Source organism: Phodopus roborovskii, unplaced genomic scaffold, assembly GCF_943737965.1.
Source record: "Phodopus roborovskii unplaced genomic scaffold, PHOROB, whole genome shotgun sequence".
Taxonomy (NCBI): domain Eukaryota; kingdom Metazoa; phylum Chordata; class Mammalia; order Rodentia; family Cricetidae; genus Phodopus; species Phodopus roborovskii.
Genome location: NW_026126578.1, coordinates 12809692 through 12821848, shown reverse-complemented (window position 1 = coordinate 12821848; position 12157 = coordinate 12809692). Strand labels below are relative to the sequence as shown.

The following is a 12157-nucleotide window of genomic DNA, read 5'->3' as shown; positions in this document are numbered from 1 at the left end:
TGAGCTTCACAGTGAGTTCCAGACCAACCTGAGCTACATACTGTGAGATGCTGTCTCATAAAAACAACAAAAATCAGGTTAGGGTGTAGCTCATTAGTAGAGCACATAAAAGCCTCAAGACCTGTATTCTATGCCCAGCACCAGAAAAACCAAAAGCAAGTAACAACAAACGGGGCTGGAGTGCATCTCAGTGAGAGCTCAGCAAAGGACAACGGATTTGATCCCTAACAGAAAAACCCAACTCCTGAAAGTACTGCTCTTGACACAGATTTGGGTGGTGCAGGTCAGTAATTCTAGGCACTCAGGAGGCTGAGACAGGAGGATCACAGTTCAAGACCAGACAAGGACTATATAAGGTCACCCTGCCTAAAAACTTCTTGATGTGGGGGCTGAAGAGAAGGCTCGGGGGTGAAGTGCATCTGCTGTTCTTGCAGAGAACCTAGGTTTGGCCCCCAACACCAACATGGTGGTTCACAGCCATCCCTAACTCCAGTTCCAGGCCGATGTTCCCTGTTCTGACCTCTGCTGGCACCATGCACACAGAGAGCACATACACCCAGGCACATAGGATAAAATAAACACACCTAATAATTTTTTTTAAAATCTTGGTGATAATTTATTTGGAATATGACTCAAATGAGAAAAAAAACAATGAAAATACTAAATGTTTACAATTTTATGCCTAAAATGTTTCATAAGAAAGAATGCAGAAAAATATTTGATAGTACGCCAAGATGGCTCCTTGGCAAATAAAGCTACTTGCTGCCAGACCCGACCACCAATTCCCAGAGCCCACGTGGTGGAAACAGAGAACCAACCCCTGCTAGCTGTCTTCTTACCCCTACTTCAGCTTGTGATCCATAAAACCCTGTCACAAAAAAAACAAAGAAAGAAGAAGGAAGAAAAATTAAAAATTTTAGAAGCGTGTTAAAGGTTAAAGACACAGCTTTCTCCTTTTTAAGCTTTTACTATTTTAATTATATTTGGGGGGAGAAGGGGATATGTGCACATGAAGGCAAGCGCCCACAAAGGTCAGGGATGTGAGATTCCCCCGGAGTTAGGGTTACAGGCAGCTCTGAAGTACCAGATGTAGGTACTGGGAGTCAGACTCAGGTCCTCAGGAAGAGCAGTGTGTGTTCTTAACCACTGAGCCATCTCTCCAGCCCTTGCTTTTTCTGAAGACGGGGGCTAACTTTCAGCCCAGGATGGTCCCCCAGCAATCTTACCTAGCCTCCCCTGTACATTTACAGCAGTGCCGAGTGGCACATTTTTCTTCTTTCATAAGCTGAAGGTGTTTAGTGAGAGCAGTCAAAGAATGAGACATTAACCGAGGAGGGTGGGAATGGCAAACACATACTGCACACTTGTACAAATTTGTCAAATAATGATATTTATTATTAGATTTGCCAGATGGTGGTGGCGCACACCTTTAGTCCCGGCACTCAGAAGGCAGAGGTAGGCAGACCTCTGTGAGTTTGAGACCGGCCTGGTCTATAGAGTGAGTTTAAGGACAGGCTACAAAGCTACAGAGAAACCCTGTCTTGAAAAGAAAAAAAAAAAAAAAGATGGTTAGATTTAACCTTACACGTTATTTGGCCAAATTCAATTTCCAGGGCACACTTCTGCACAAGAAACAGGCCATTTTAAGATAGGTGTGGTAGCCCAGCTGGGTTCCAAGCACTGGGGAGGCTGATTTAGGAGGACTATGGTAAGTTCAAGGCTAACCTGGACCACATGCTGAAACAGTCTCAAAACAAAGCAAGGGCTGATGAAATGATTCAGTGGAAATAGCAACTTGAGTTTAGTCTCCAGAACCCATGTAAAGATGGGAAGAGAAAAAGAACTACCAGAGTTGTCCACTGGCTCTAGATGGTGGTACAGGCCTTAAAGGTATAGGCAGGCAAATGTCTGTGACTTTGAGGCCATCCTGGTCTAATAGGAAGCTCCAGGAAAACCAAAACTATATAGAAAACCTGCCTGCAACCCCCCTAAACAAAGTTGCTCATTGCCCTACACACATGTGTACCCAAACACACACCTACACCCAACACGCAAGAATAATAAATTTAGGCTGCACATTGATGGAGCATGCCTTTAATCCCAGCACTCGGGAGGCAGAGGCAAGCAGATATCTCTGAGTTCTAGGCCAGCCTGGTCTACAGAGAGAGTTCCAGGACAGGCTCCAAAGCAATACAGAAAAACCTTGTCTCGAAGAACCAAATAATAATAATAATAAAAATAACAATAATAATAGTAATAAATTTAATTCAATTTTTAAGGGGACAGGCATGGTTGGGGGGTACTCCTGGATCTCAATACATGAGAGGTAGGAGGAGGAGGATTCGAGTTCAAGGCTAGCTGAGATACATGAGATTAAATAAATAAATAAATAAATAAATAAATAAATAAATAAATAAATGCTATTTTAAGGACTATGAGCCATCTGGAAAAGAATATTTAGAATAGTACCTGGTCATTCAAAGCAAGGGAACCTTCAAAGTCCTTATCTGCCTATTATATACAGAACAATTGTTTTAAGTATTTTCAATTCACTGTTACAAACATGCAGGATACATTCATTAATCTAATTGCAAGTGTGAAATATAAGTGGTTCCCTACCCACACACTTGCTTAACTTTCTTGTGTGTTAAAAAAAAAAAAAAAAAAAAAAAAAGTGGGGGGGGAGGAAAGGCATTTCAAGGGTGTGGCAATCATGTAAGGTCACACAAGTTAGGGCAGACAGAGAGCGTCAACATTCTGGTTTATACTAAGCCTCCAAGGGAAATATTAGAAATTTTGCAAAACTATTTTTTAACATCAGAAAGAAGAGGGGCCTGTCATCATAATTCAAAACTTTTAAACACAGAGAGTAAAACAGATCTTTCAGATAAACACTTGTTCACGGGCAATGGTGAATTGCTTAACAAAGCTATCAGCAAAAAGCATATGAATTTCTGGGCGGATTCGCCCAATTTTTACCCCTTAATGTAAAAGCCCCAACTCAGAAAGGCCAGGTTTCCTCCTACACAGTGTTATAATACGAAGGCAAGGAATGTGGGACCCGTGGGAATATGAGGAGGGTTTTTTTAAAAGGCAAAGAAGAATTAGTGTGAATGGGATCTATCGCCTCCATAGGGTGAGAAGGCCTATTGGTTTTGTTTTGTCTTGGGGTGGGGATGGAGTGGGAATGATGTGTCAAAACTGCTGTGCTAACCCTGAGAACAAGACTTGTAACACTGTGGCAAGAACGCACTAGTTAAGCTGGTCTATCTATAATCGTTCTAAGTGAATGGCACACACTTTCTCCTCCAAGAACGAATTCAGATTCCCAGTCCAGCCCCCCAAACAGACCCCGGTTCTCCAAGCAAAGATCTGTGTGCAGACCAGAATGGAGAGCAAGGGTGAGACCCTGGCGCCGCAGGCAGCCACACAGCCCGTTCCAAAGCATGGTGGGGGCGCGCTGGACAGTCCATTAGCCCCCAAGAGTCCCAGCAAGTCCCGAGAAGCCTCGGCGGAGCGGCACGGTCCTCCCTCCCTCCCGCCGGGTGTCTCCCGCGTCCTGGGCAGCACCGGGCGCCCGGCTCGGTGGTCTCGAGACCCCTTCCTCGGCTGGTGAAAACCCGCTTCGCCACCCAGCAGGATCTGCCCGGGACCCCACTCCCCTCACCTGGCCTCGGCCCTGCCCCAGAAGGGATGAAGGAGGCGGCGCCGGCAGCAGGTGCTTCCCACAGGGTCCGGGAGCGGCGGTGGCTGCTTCGAACCGGGGCCCTAATCTACCGCCGCCGCCATGTTGGACGGTGAGGTCACCCCTGCGCGCTTCCGTCACGGCCTGCGTGGGGGTGGGGCTGGGGCGCGGAGCCGGAAGTCCGAGGCTCGGTCCGCTGGAGCGGAAGCGGAGTCTCTGATGCCCTGGTCAGTCCGCGCAGGCGTGGCCTGTGCACGGAGCTGTCCTTTGCCTCTCTTTTCAGGAGCCACTCAAAGCCTAGATTCCTGGACTTCAGAAATGCCCTCGCTAAGTCATTTCCAGTGCCGAGTAGCGCTAAGATGAGGTAGACACCGCCTGCCTGCTCACCTCTGTGTGCTACGGGAGGCTGGTGGCATCGCAGATGCTCAGTTCTGCAGACATGTGCATTCGGGAGTGCTCAAGCCCGCGAGTTGACTGTCAAAACAGCAGTCGCAAGCGCTGCCGGGATCCGGGTATCAGCCACCTGCCAGGAGGTTGTCCTGAAAGTTGGGAAAGCAACTTAAAGACAGGACTGACGGACGGGTCTAGAGCCGAGACACCGTGGTGGTAAAGGGATCATATAGTAATAATCCATTTTCACTCACAAGGCCTAGCAAGCTGAGTTCGTGCTGGCGAATGCTTGTTTCTTGAACTTCATGAAAGCATGTAGCATGTCCAGCCTGTGGTCCAACTATGAATGCTTCCCATCCAAAAAGAAAAAATAGATTTACTTAAAAGATAAGCGGATACGTGTAACCTGATTATCTGTTTGTCCGAGTATGAACTTTGTAGATGGCAACTGTGGCTCAATGTGAAAAGACCAAGATATCTAGGCTAAACGACGAGCATCCTGCTTTAGCAAGCTGGTGTTTCAGGCTATGTTCTTGAGATGAAGTAACAAAGACAGCAAGGAAGATGAGGACTTAGAAAGAAGGCGGTTGTAACCAGTCAGATCAGAAATGACACATGTTCCCAGCTGCTTGTACAGGCCTGTAATCCCAACACTCAGAAGGCTAAGGCAGGAGGATTGCCATAAATTAGAGGCTGACCTGGTCTCCAAAGCTACTTCAAGCAGTCAAGATGACATAGTGTAATCTTATCTTTAAAAATAAAAATCAGGACAGAGTGGTGGTGCATGCCTGTAACCCCAGCACTCTGGATGCAGGCAGATCTCTGAGTTCAAGGCCAGACTGGTATACAGAGAAAGTTCCAGGACTACATCGAGAAGCCCTGCCTCAAAAGAAAAAAATCACAGTAATAATAGTAGCACAATTACAAACATACTGAATTCCATTTAATTGTATGCTTTTGTTGATGGTTTTCTGGGACTGTGTCCTTTGCTGTCCTCAGATTTGTTCTGTAGCCTCGGATGACTTTGAATCTCATCCTGCCTCTATCTAAGTGCTGAAAACTCAGGTGTATACTAGCATGTGGGTGCCTAGTGTTGGAAGAGGTCAGAAGAGGGAGTTAGGTCAGTCACCTGGAACTGGATTTGTCAATGTTTGTGAGCTGCCATGTGGGTGCAAAGAAGCAAAGCTGGGTCCTTAGGAAGAGCAGCACTTAGAATAGGGTGGGAGGGCCAAAAGTTCAAGATCGTCTGCAGCTACACACGAGTTTAGGACAGCCAGTCTATTTTACTGACTTGCTTCTGTCCACCAGCTTGGGAACAGGTGAGAACAGGGAGTGTGCAGATCCTTCGTTTGTGACTAACCTGACAGGAATTTAGGCCAGCAGTTTTCAAAGACACAAGCAAATAAGGTTACACAAGAATAGACTTGTTTCTTAAAACTCATTTGAAAATTTGTTTTAAATAGTTTCTCTACAAGAATGAAGGTAAGACTGGGTTTAGGGAACTATGATTGGTTGATACTTGCAGGTTTAGTATGCTCTTAGATTTAGACAAAACACTTTTCTGAGACAGTCTTACCATTTAAACCAGGCTGGCATGGAACTTTCCAAATCACTTCCTCTACTTTCCAAGAGTTAGGATTGTAAGAGTATGAACCTGTTCTGTACTGTCTGAAGAATGATCCATGCTAGCCGAGCTGTCAGTTTAGAATGAATGAGTTTATTAAATATATCAAATGAATAAAAAGCAAATAGAAATGAATATCAGATAGATATTAAAATACCATTGAATAAGTAGTTTTCAACATCCAGCTGAGATAGCCCAATTGAGAAAGTCAAAGGTAACTTACAAACATCCAGCAGGAACTGACTGGGGAAGTTGAGGCAATCAGCTGGAATTCCCAGTTAAGATTCTTCTCCATAGGTGAGTTACCCATGGAACACATAGCTGAACTTCCAGCTTCCAGTTCCTACTGCAGGTATTTTTACATGATGGGAAAAACAACAGTAACATCGGTTGGAAATGCTTTACCTTCTGAATGTTCTCAAAAGACATGATGTTTTATTTCAGCTGTTTTACTGATAACCTCCCTCCCTGTCAGAGCTAGGGGCGAGCCTGCTGAATTAAACATGCTGCACCCTGAGAGGAGGGCCTCTTTAAAGCCCTCTTTCAGTAAGTTTAAGCAACACATGACAACTTACCAATATAATGTACATTTCAGTCACTGTACCTAAATTTATGTAGATTTTTTTCATGGCATTGTTTTCTAAACAATATAACATGAAAACTACTTACTTAGCGCGTACAATGTAATTGGCATTTAAAGTAATGTAGAGGTCCCTGAAGACATGTAGGAGGGAGGGAAGGATGTAGATTATGTGTAAATACTTTGCTATTACATGTAAAGGACTTCAGCATCCATGTGTTTTGGTGTTTGATAGGGGTCCTGGAACCAATCTTCATGGACACCAAGGGAGGGCTGTACTAAAAACAAAAACAAAACATTTACTAAGCCAGAGAGTATCTCTGCAAAGGTACCATATTTTTTTATCACACAAGACTTGGCTTGTTCCTTGATGAATCAGCAAATGGATGCCCAACTAGTTGTTTACCAGCCTTAACACCAGGGAGGAGGAAGCTGTACAAAGGGAAGAGACATAACATCTGCAATTCCATCTGATTTTATGTAGCTCAGATGCCTGGAACTCACCATCTTCTTACTTCAGTTTTCCAAGTGCCAGGATTAGTATGTGCCACTATGCCAACAGCTATTCTATTGGTTTATTATGGTTTGTTTAAGTGTGTTAAGATCCTCCTGCTTCAACATCCTCAATGTTGAGATTACAGGTGAACAACACCATGCCTGGCTATTTATTTATTTAGGGTAGGTCCCCTGAAGCCCAGGCTGACTTTGAACTTGCTATGTAGCTGAGAATGACTTTGATCTTGGTTCTCCTGCCTCTGCCTCCCAGGTGCTGGAATTACAGATGTAAGGATACCACCCTAACGTAATTTGCTTTTTTGTTTGTTTGTTTGTTTTGTATCCACCACCACACACACACACAGAGAGAGAGAGAGTTTCTCTGTGTAACCACTCTGGCTGTTCTAGAACTCACTCTGTAGAACAGGCTGGCTTTGAACTCTCAGAGATCAGCCTGTCTCTGCCTCCTGAGTGCTGGGATTAAAAGTGTGTGACACTACCAGGGGGCTAATTTATTTTTATTATTCATTTTTAATTTATTTTTAAATTTAATTTATTTTTGAATAAAATGGTGAGTGTCAGATCTCGGGAAGTTCACATGTCCAGAAATGGCAGTCTTGGCTCTGCCCAGGCTAGAATATAGGATTTCTTGGCAGTTAGATAAAAAATCAGAATTCCTCAGGAATTTGTGAAACAAGTTTCCATTTGCCAAAGGGGGTCATTTCCCTTGCATCTGGCAGGAGGAACTTGTGCCTCTTCCTTGACATACTCCTGTGGTTGCACATCAAAGCCCTCCAGGCTCCCTAAGTCTCTGTTTAAACTTGTTATACATCCCAAAGTCTATGCTAACATCTTGGCCCTTCTCAGTTCCTACTCATCTTCCTTATGCCTCCCGTGATTTTGCCATGCCAGATTCCCTAGCTCTGGCCATGTCCAATCTGCTGCTTTTTCTCTCAGCTCTGGACTCTTCCAGATGCCCTTACCCCTAACCATGGTGTAGCTACTGTCTGGGGTTTCTTTACTGTCCCCTCACTTAAAGTGAACACACTGGTATGTATGGGAAGATCACTTGAGCCCAGGAGTTCAGAGGCAGAAAGACCTCCTCTCTGTACACAGGAATAAACAAGAAGTCTTAGGCTGGCAAGATGGCTCAGACAGTAAAGAAGCACTTGCAACCAAACTTGACAACCCGAGTTAGTCTCTTCTTGAGACTCTGCACAGCAGGCATGGACCATGAGGGGTCAAGTTTCTGATGGCTTGAGCCTAGTCCTTAAAAAGCGGGACTTCAAGAGGCACCAGGTTGCATGCAGCCAGAATTTGTTAGAGTTTGAGGTCCTGCTCAGAGGCAACAGGGCTGCTGTGAGGCTAAAGTAGACTTAAAATAGATTACCACAGTTGTCCATCTCAGAACAGCATTACAGTCTTGAGTTTGAGGCCAGCCTAAGCTGTACAGAGAGATCTTGCCACCAGCAGAATAATTTAGGATCTAAATTTTAGATAAGTGTGTACCATGTTCTTCCATTCCAAAACTGAGCCATTTCACTGGTCACTTTACCTAAAACTTCCTTCATTTTATTTATTTATTTGTGTGTGTGGTGGTGACTACCTGTACACCATGACTTTCGTGTGGGGTCAGAGAGAGGTTAGCTTTCAGGAGTTGGTGGCTCTCTCCTTCCACCACATGGGGCCCATGGGGGGGGTGCTTATTCCTCATCAAATGAGTTATCTTCTTAACCATATGGATGTGAGCCTACAGCTCATATCAGGTGAAACCACCCGATAAAACATATGAACTTTCCTTTTTCTGGGTGTGGTGGCACATGCTTTTATTCCCAGCACTCAGGAAGAAGAGGCAAGTGGAACTGTTTGAGTTCTGGGCCAGAATGAGTTCCAAGACAGCCACAGAGAAACACACAGAGAAACCCTGTCTCCAAAACCAACAAAAAAGAAAACAAATTTTCTCTTTACTGCTGTCTTAGTTAGGGTTTCTATTGTTGCAACAAAACACCATGACCAAAAAGCAAGTTGAAGAGAAGAGTGTTTATTTGGTTTCCACTTTCACATTGCTGTTCACCACCAAAGAAGTCAGGACAGGAACTCAAGCAGGAACCCTAGAGGCAGGAGCTGATGCAGAGGCCATGGAGGGGAGCTGCCTACTGGCTTGCTCCCTCTAGCTTGCTCAACCTGCTTCCTTCGTTCCTTCCTTCCTTCCTTTCTTTCTTTTAAGATTTATTTATTATGCATACAGTGTTCTGCTTGCCTGGATGTCTGCATGCCAGAGGAGGTCAACAGGTCTGATTACAGATGGTTGTGAGCCACCTTGTAGTTGCTGGAATTGAACTCAGGACCTCTGGAAGAGGAGGCAGTGCCCTTAATCTCTGAGCCGTCTCTCCAGTCCCTCAAGCTGCTTTCTTATAGAACCCAGAACCACCCACTATGGCCTGAGCCCTCCTCCATTGATCACTAATTGAGAAAAATGCTCTACAGCTGGGTCTCACGCAGGTTCCTTCCTCTCTGATGACTCAAGCTTATGTCATGTTGACACAAAACCAGCCAATACTGCTGCCATTAAAAAGAGCTTTCCCTTCCTCCAGGCAGAGTGAACACTTCCTGGTGAACTTGCCCATTTTTGCAGTATCTTTTTAAATCCCTCTTTTCTATAAGTCTGGTCTTCATTCATGCTCAGCTTGCACTGCCCTGGCCTGTGAGTGTTATTCCTGACATGCAAAGATCCATAGCTGAGCTTTCTGAATGCAGAGGATGAGGGAGTCAGAGACAGGCCTAGACAACATAAAGATGTCTCATCTAAAAAAAAATAAAATAAAAACTTGATGGTATGCCTGACAACACTCCTTAAAAATCTGAAGATACTCAGAGGTCTGCTATTCTGGCCCAGTTGGTTAGAGCACTTGCTTTGCATGCTCGGGGCCTAACACCACACAAATATTGAATACATTGACACCTGAAATCCCACCATTGGGGAGATGGAGGCAGGAAGATAATGTCAATGTTATCCTTGGCAACATAGCTAGTTCCAAGAACAGCCTGACATACGTTAGACCCTGTCCTAAACAAACAAAAACACCTTTTTGGATGGAGGACACAGTGCAATACTATAAAAACTTTTAAGGAAAATTTCTTAGTCCAATTATAATTTATAACTTTAACACACCAGGACCAAAACAACTGGTGTAGTGATATATTATTTATGATTTATAAAGCTTGCCTGAGGATTCAGAGAGCAAAATCAACCACAAAGCCACAGAAGCCAGGCACACACCTTTAATCCCAGCAGCCAGAAGCTAGGGGTGGTGCTACACACCTTTAATCCCAGGGCTCAGGATTAAGAGTAGATTGATCTCTCTTGAGTTCAAGGCCACCCAAGGATACATGAGATTGAATCACACACCTTTTATCCTAGCACTATAGGGTTATTAAAGATAGAAGCAGGGACTTCAGTATTGAGTATGAGGCATTCATTCTCCAGCCACATTGAGGATAGGAAGATATTCAGTCTCAGGATTCTCCAGCCACATTGAGGAGAGACAGCAGAATTAGCCCTTTCAGCCTGAGGTAGTGGTAACAGTTAGTGGTCTGCTACTTTGCTTTTCTGACATTCAGCTTGAGGTTTGAACCCACTGGGGGGGTGAGGTGGGGGTGGGTATATTTAGAACATTTTGAAATTGTATTAGAATCTTTAAAAAATATCATTTGAGTTTCTGACTTGAATCCCATAAAATACTAAATGAATTTAGTCTTGGGATTAAGATAGAATTTCCAAGAATTTCTGAGATAACCCTAGCATGTGTGCCATTTCATACCACCTGACTATTGAAGTGGCCACACTCAGCATTGGCAGGGTAAAATTCAAAGCACAGATTAACTCTGAAAAATGTTTTAGATGCTGTATATCTTTAGGTGTCAAATTTTCAGCCATGATTTGATTTTTACATAAAACCAAACAAGCACACCCATCTCATTAGTACACAAATTTGCTTCAGACTTTCATAAATGATAAAATTACACAAAACATCGTTTGTTTGTTTTTGAGACTGGCCTCAAACTCACTGAGATTCTCCTGCCTCTGCCTTCCAAGTGCTGGGATTAAAGGCATGTGCCACCAACGCCCTGCTCAAAACAATTGTTTTTTTTAATGTATGACTTGTTATCAATATTTGATTTGTACACATAATTTATATCCCTGAAATTCCAGGGGTAATGTAAAACTTAGTGAGTTAGGATGGAAATGTTTACACCCTGTCATCCATCATACTACATTGGCTGCAAGTCCTCCTGAACCAAACATCAATCAGTACTGCATCGAAGAGCTAGTTTTATCTTCTGTATTTATCTATGTATTTGGTTTTTTCGAGTCAGGTTTTCTCTGTGTAGTAGCTCTAGCTGTCCTGGAACAGCTTTGTTTTTATTAATGCTAAATCTGGTTTGGGTTTTGTTTCGAATGGATTATAGGAGTTTTGCCTATATGCCTACAATGAAGCCTTTGGATCTCTTGAACTGGAGTTACAATTTTGAGCTGCCATAGGGCTGCTAGGAATTAAACCCGAGTCCTTCAGAAGATAAGCCAGTGCTCTTAATCCCTGAGCCATGTCTTTAGCCCCATGGTTTGGTTCAGATAAAAACACTTAATCTCAATCCCAGGCAACCTTCAAATTTCCGATATCAAGAAGTGATGAGGAATTTAGGGCTGCGATTAATGCCTCACCACACCCAGTCCACAGATGTTGGGACAGAAATCCAAGACTGTGTGTGTGTTAGACAAACATTCTGCAAACTGAGCTACATGTCAAGCTCTGGTAAAGTTTTGTTTGTTTGAGACAGGGTTTTTCTGTGTAGCCCAGGCTGTCCTGGAACTCATTCTGTAGACCTGGCTGGCTTCTCTGCCTCTGCTTCCTGTGGGCTGAGATGAAAGGTGCGAACCATTATATCTGGCTTTTTTTTTTTCCCCCTTGCGCTCCGAGTAAATTATCTAAACTTTTTATAGCGAGTGAGCCAGGCGTGGTGCGTATTCATAACTACAGCACTTGGCAGGTGGAGGCCAGCCTGAAAAAATAACACAGAAAACGAAGTTGTTTTACAAGAGACCGCCGAAGAAGTACAAATAATTAATTCTGATTAATGTCTGGTACAAGAACCTCTAAAGCTCTCTCTCGCCTTACGAAGTGTTTTGTCCTTGACAAGCAGTCACCAGTCACCTGGAAAAAAAAAAAACCAAACCAAACCAAAAGGCTCCAGTCTTCGCATGCGCTTAGGTGGAAGGGCGGGACTAGGGCGGGACTTCCGAGGGTACAATTCTCGTTCTATTGGTTAGGAAGGCTCAGGCCTGTCACCTGACAGGAACCGGAAGCCGGGGTTATACATTAAA

General features: G+C 43.9%; 1 protein-coding gene across 1 annotated transcript in view; it reads right to left on the bottom strand.

Annotated features, from left to right (window-relative positions):
- Positions 1 to 3828, bottom strand: part of Bcl2l13 (BCL2 like 13) — a 41966-nt gene extending 38138 nt beyond the window's left edge. The window contains exon 1 of the mRNA XM_051203550.1: positions 3668 to 3828. The gene's annotated coding sequence lies outside the window, so the exon portion shown is untranslated. The remainder of the gene's footprint in view (positions 1 to 3667) is intronic.
- Between the last annotated feature and the right edge of the window lie 8329 nt (positions 3829 to 12157).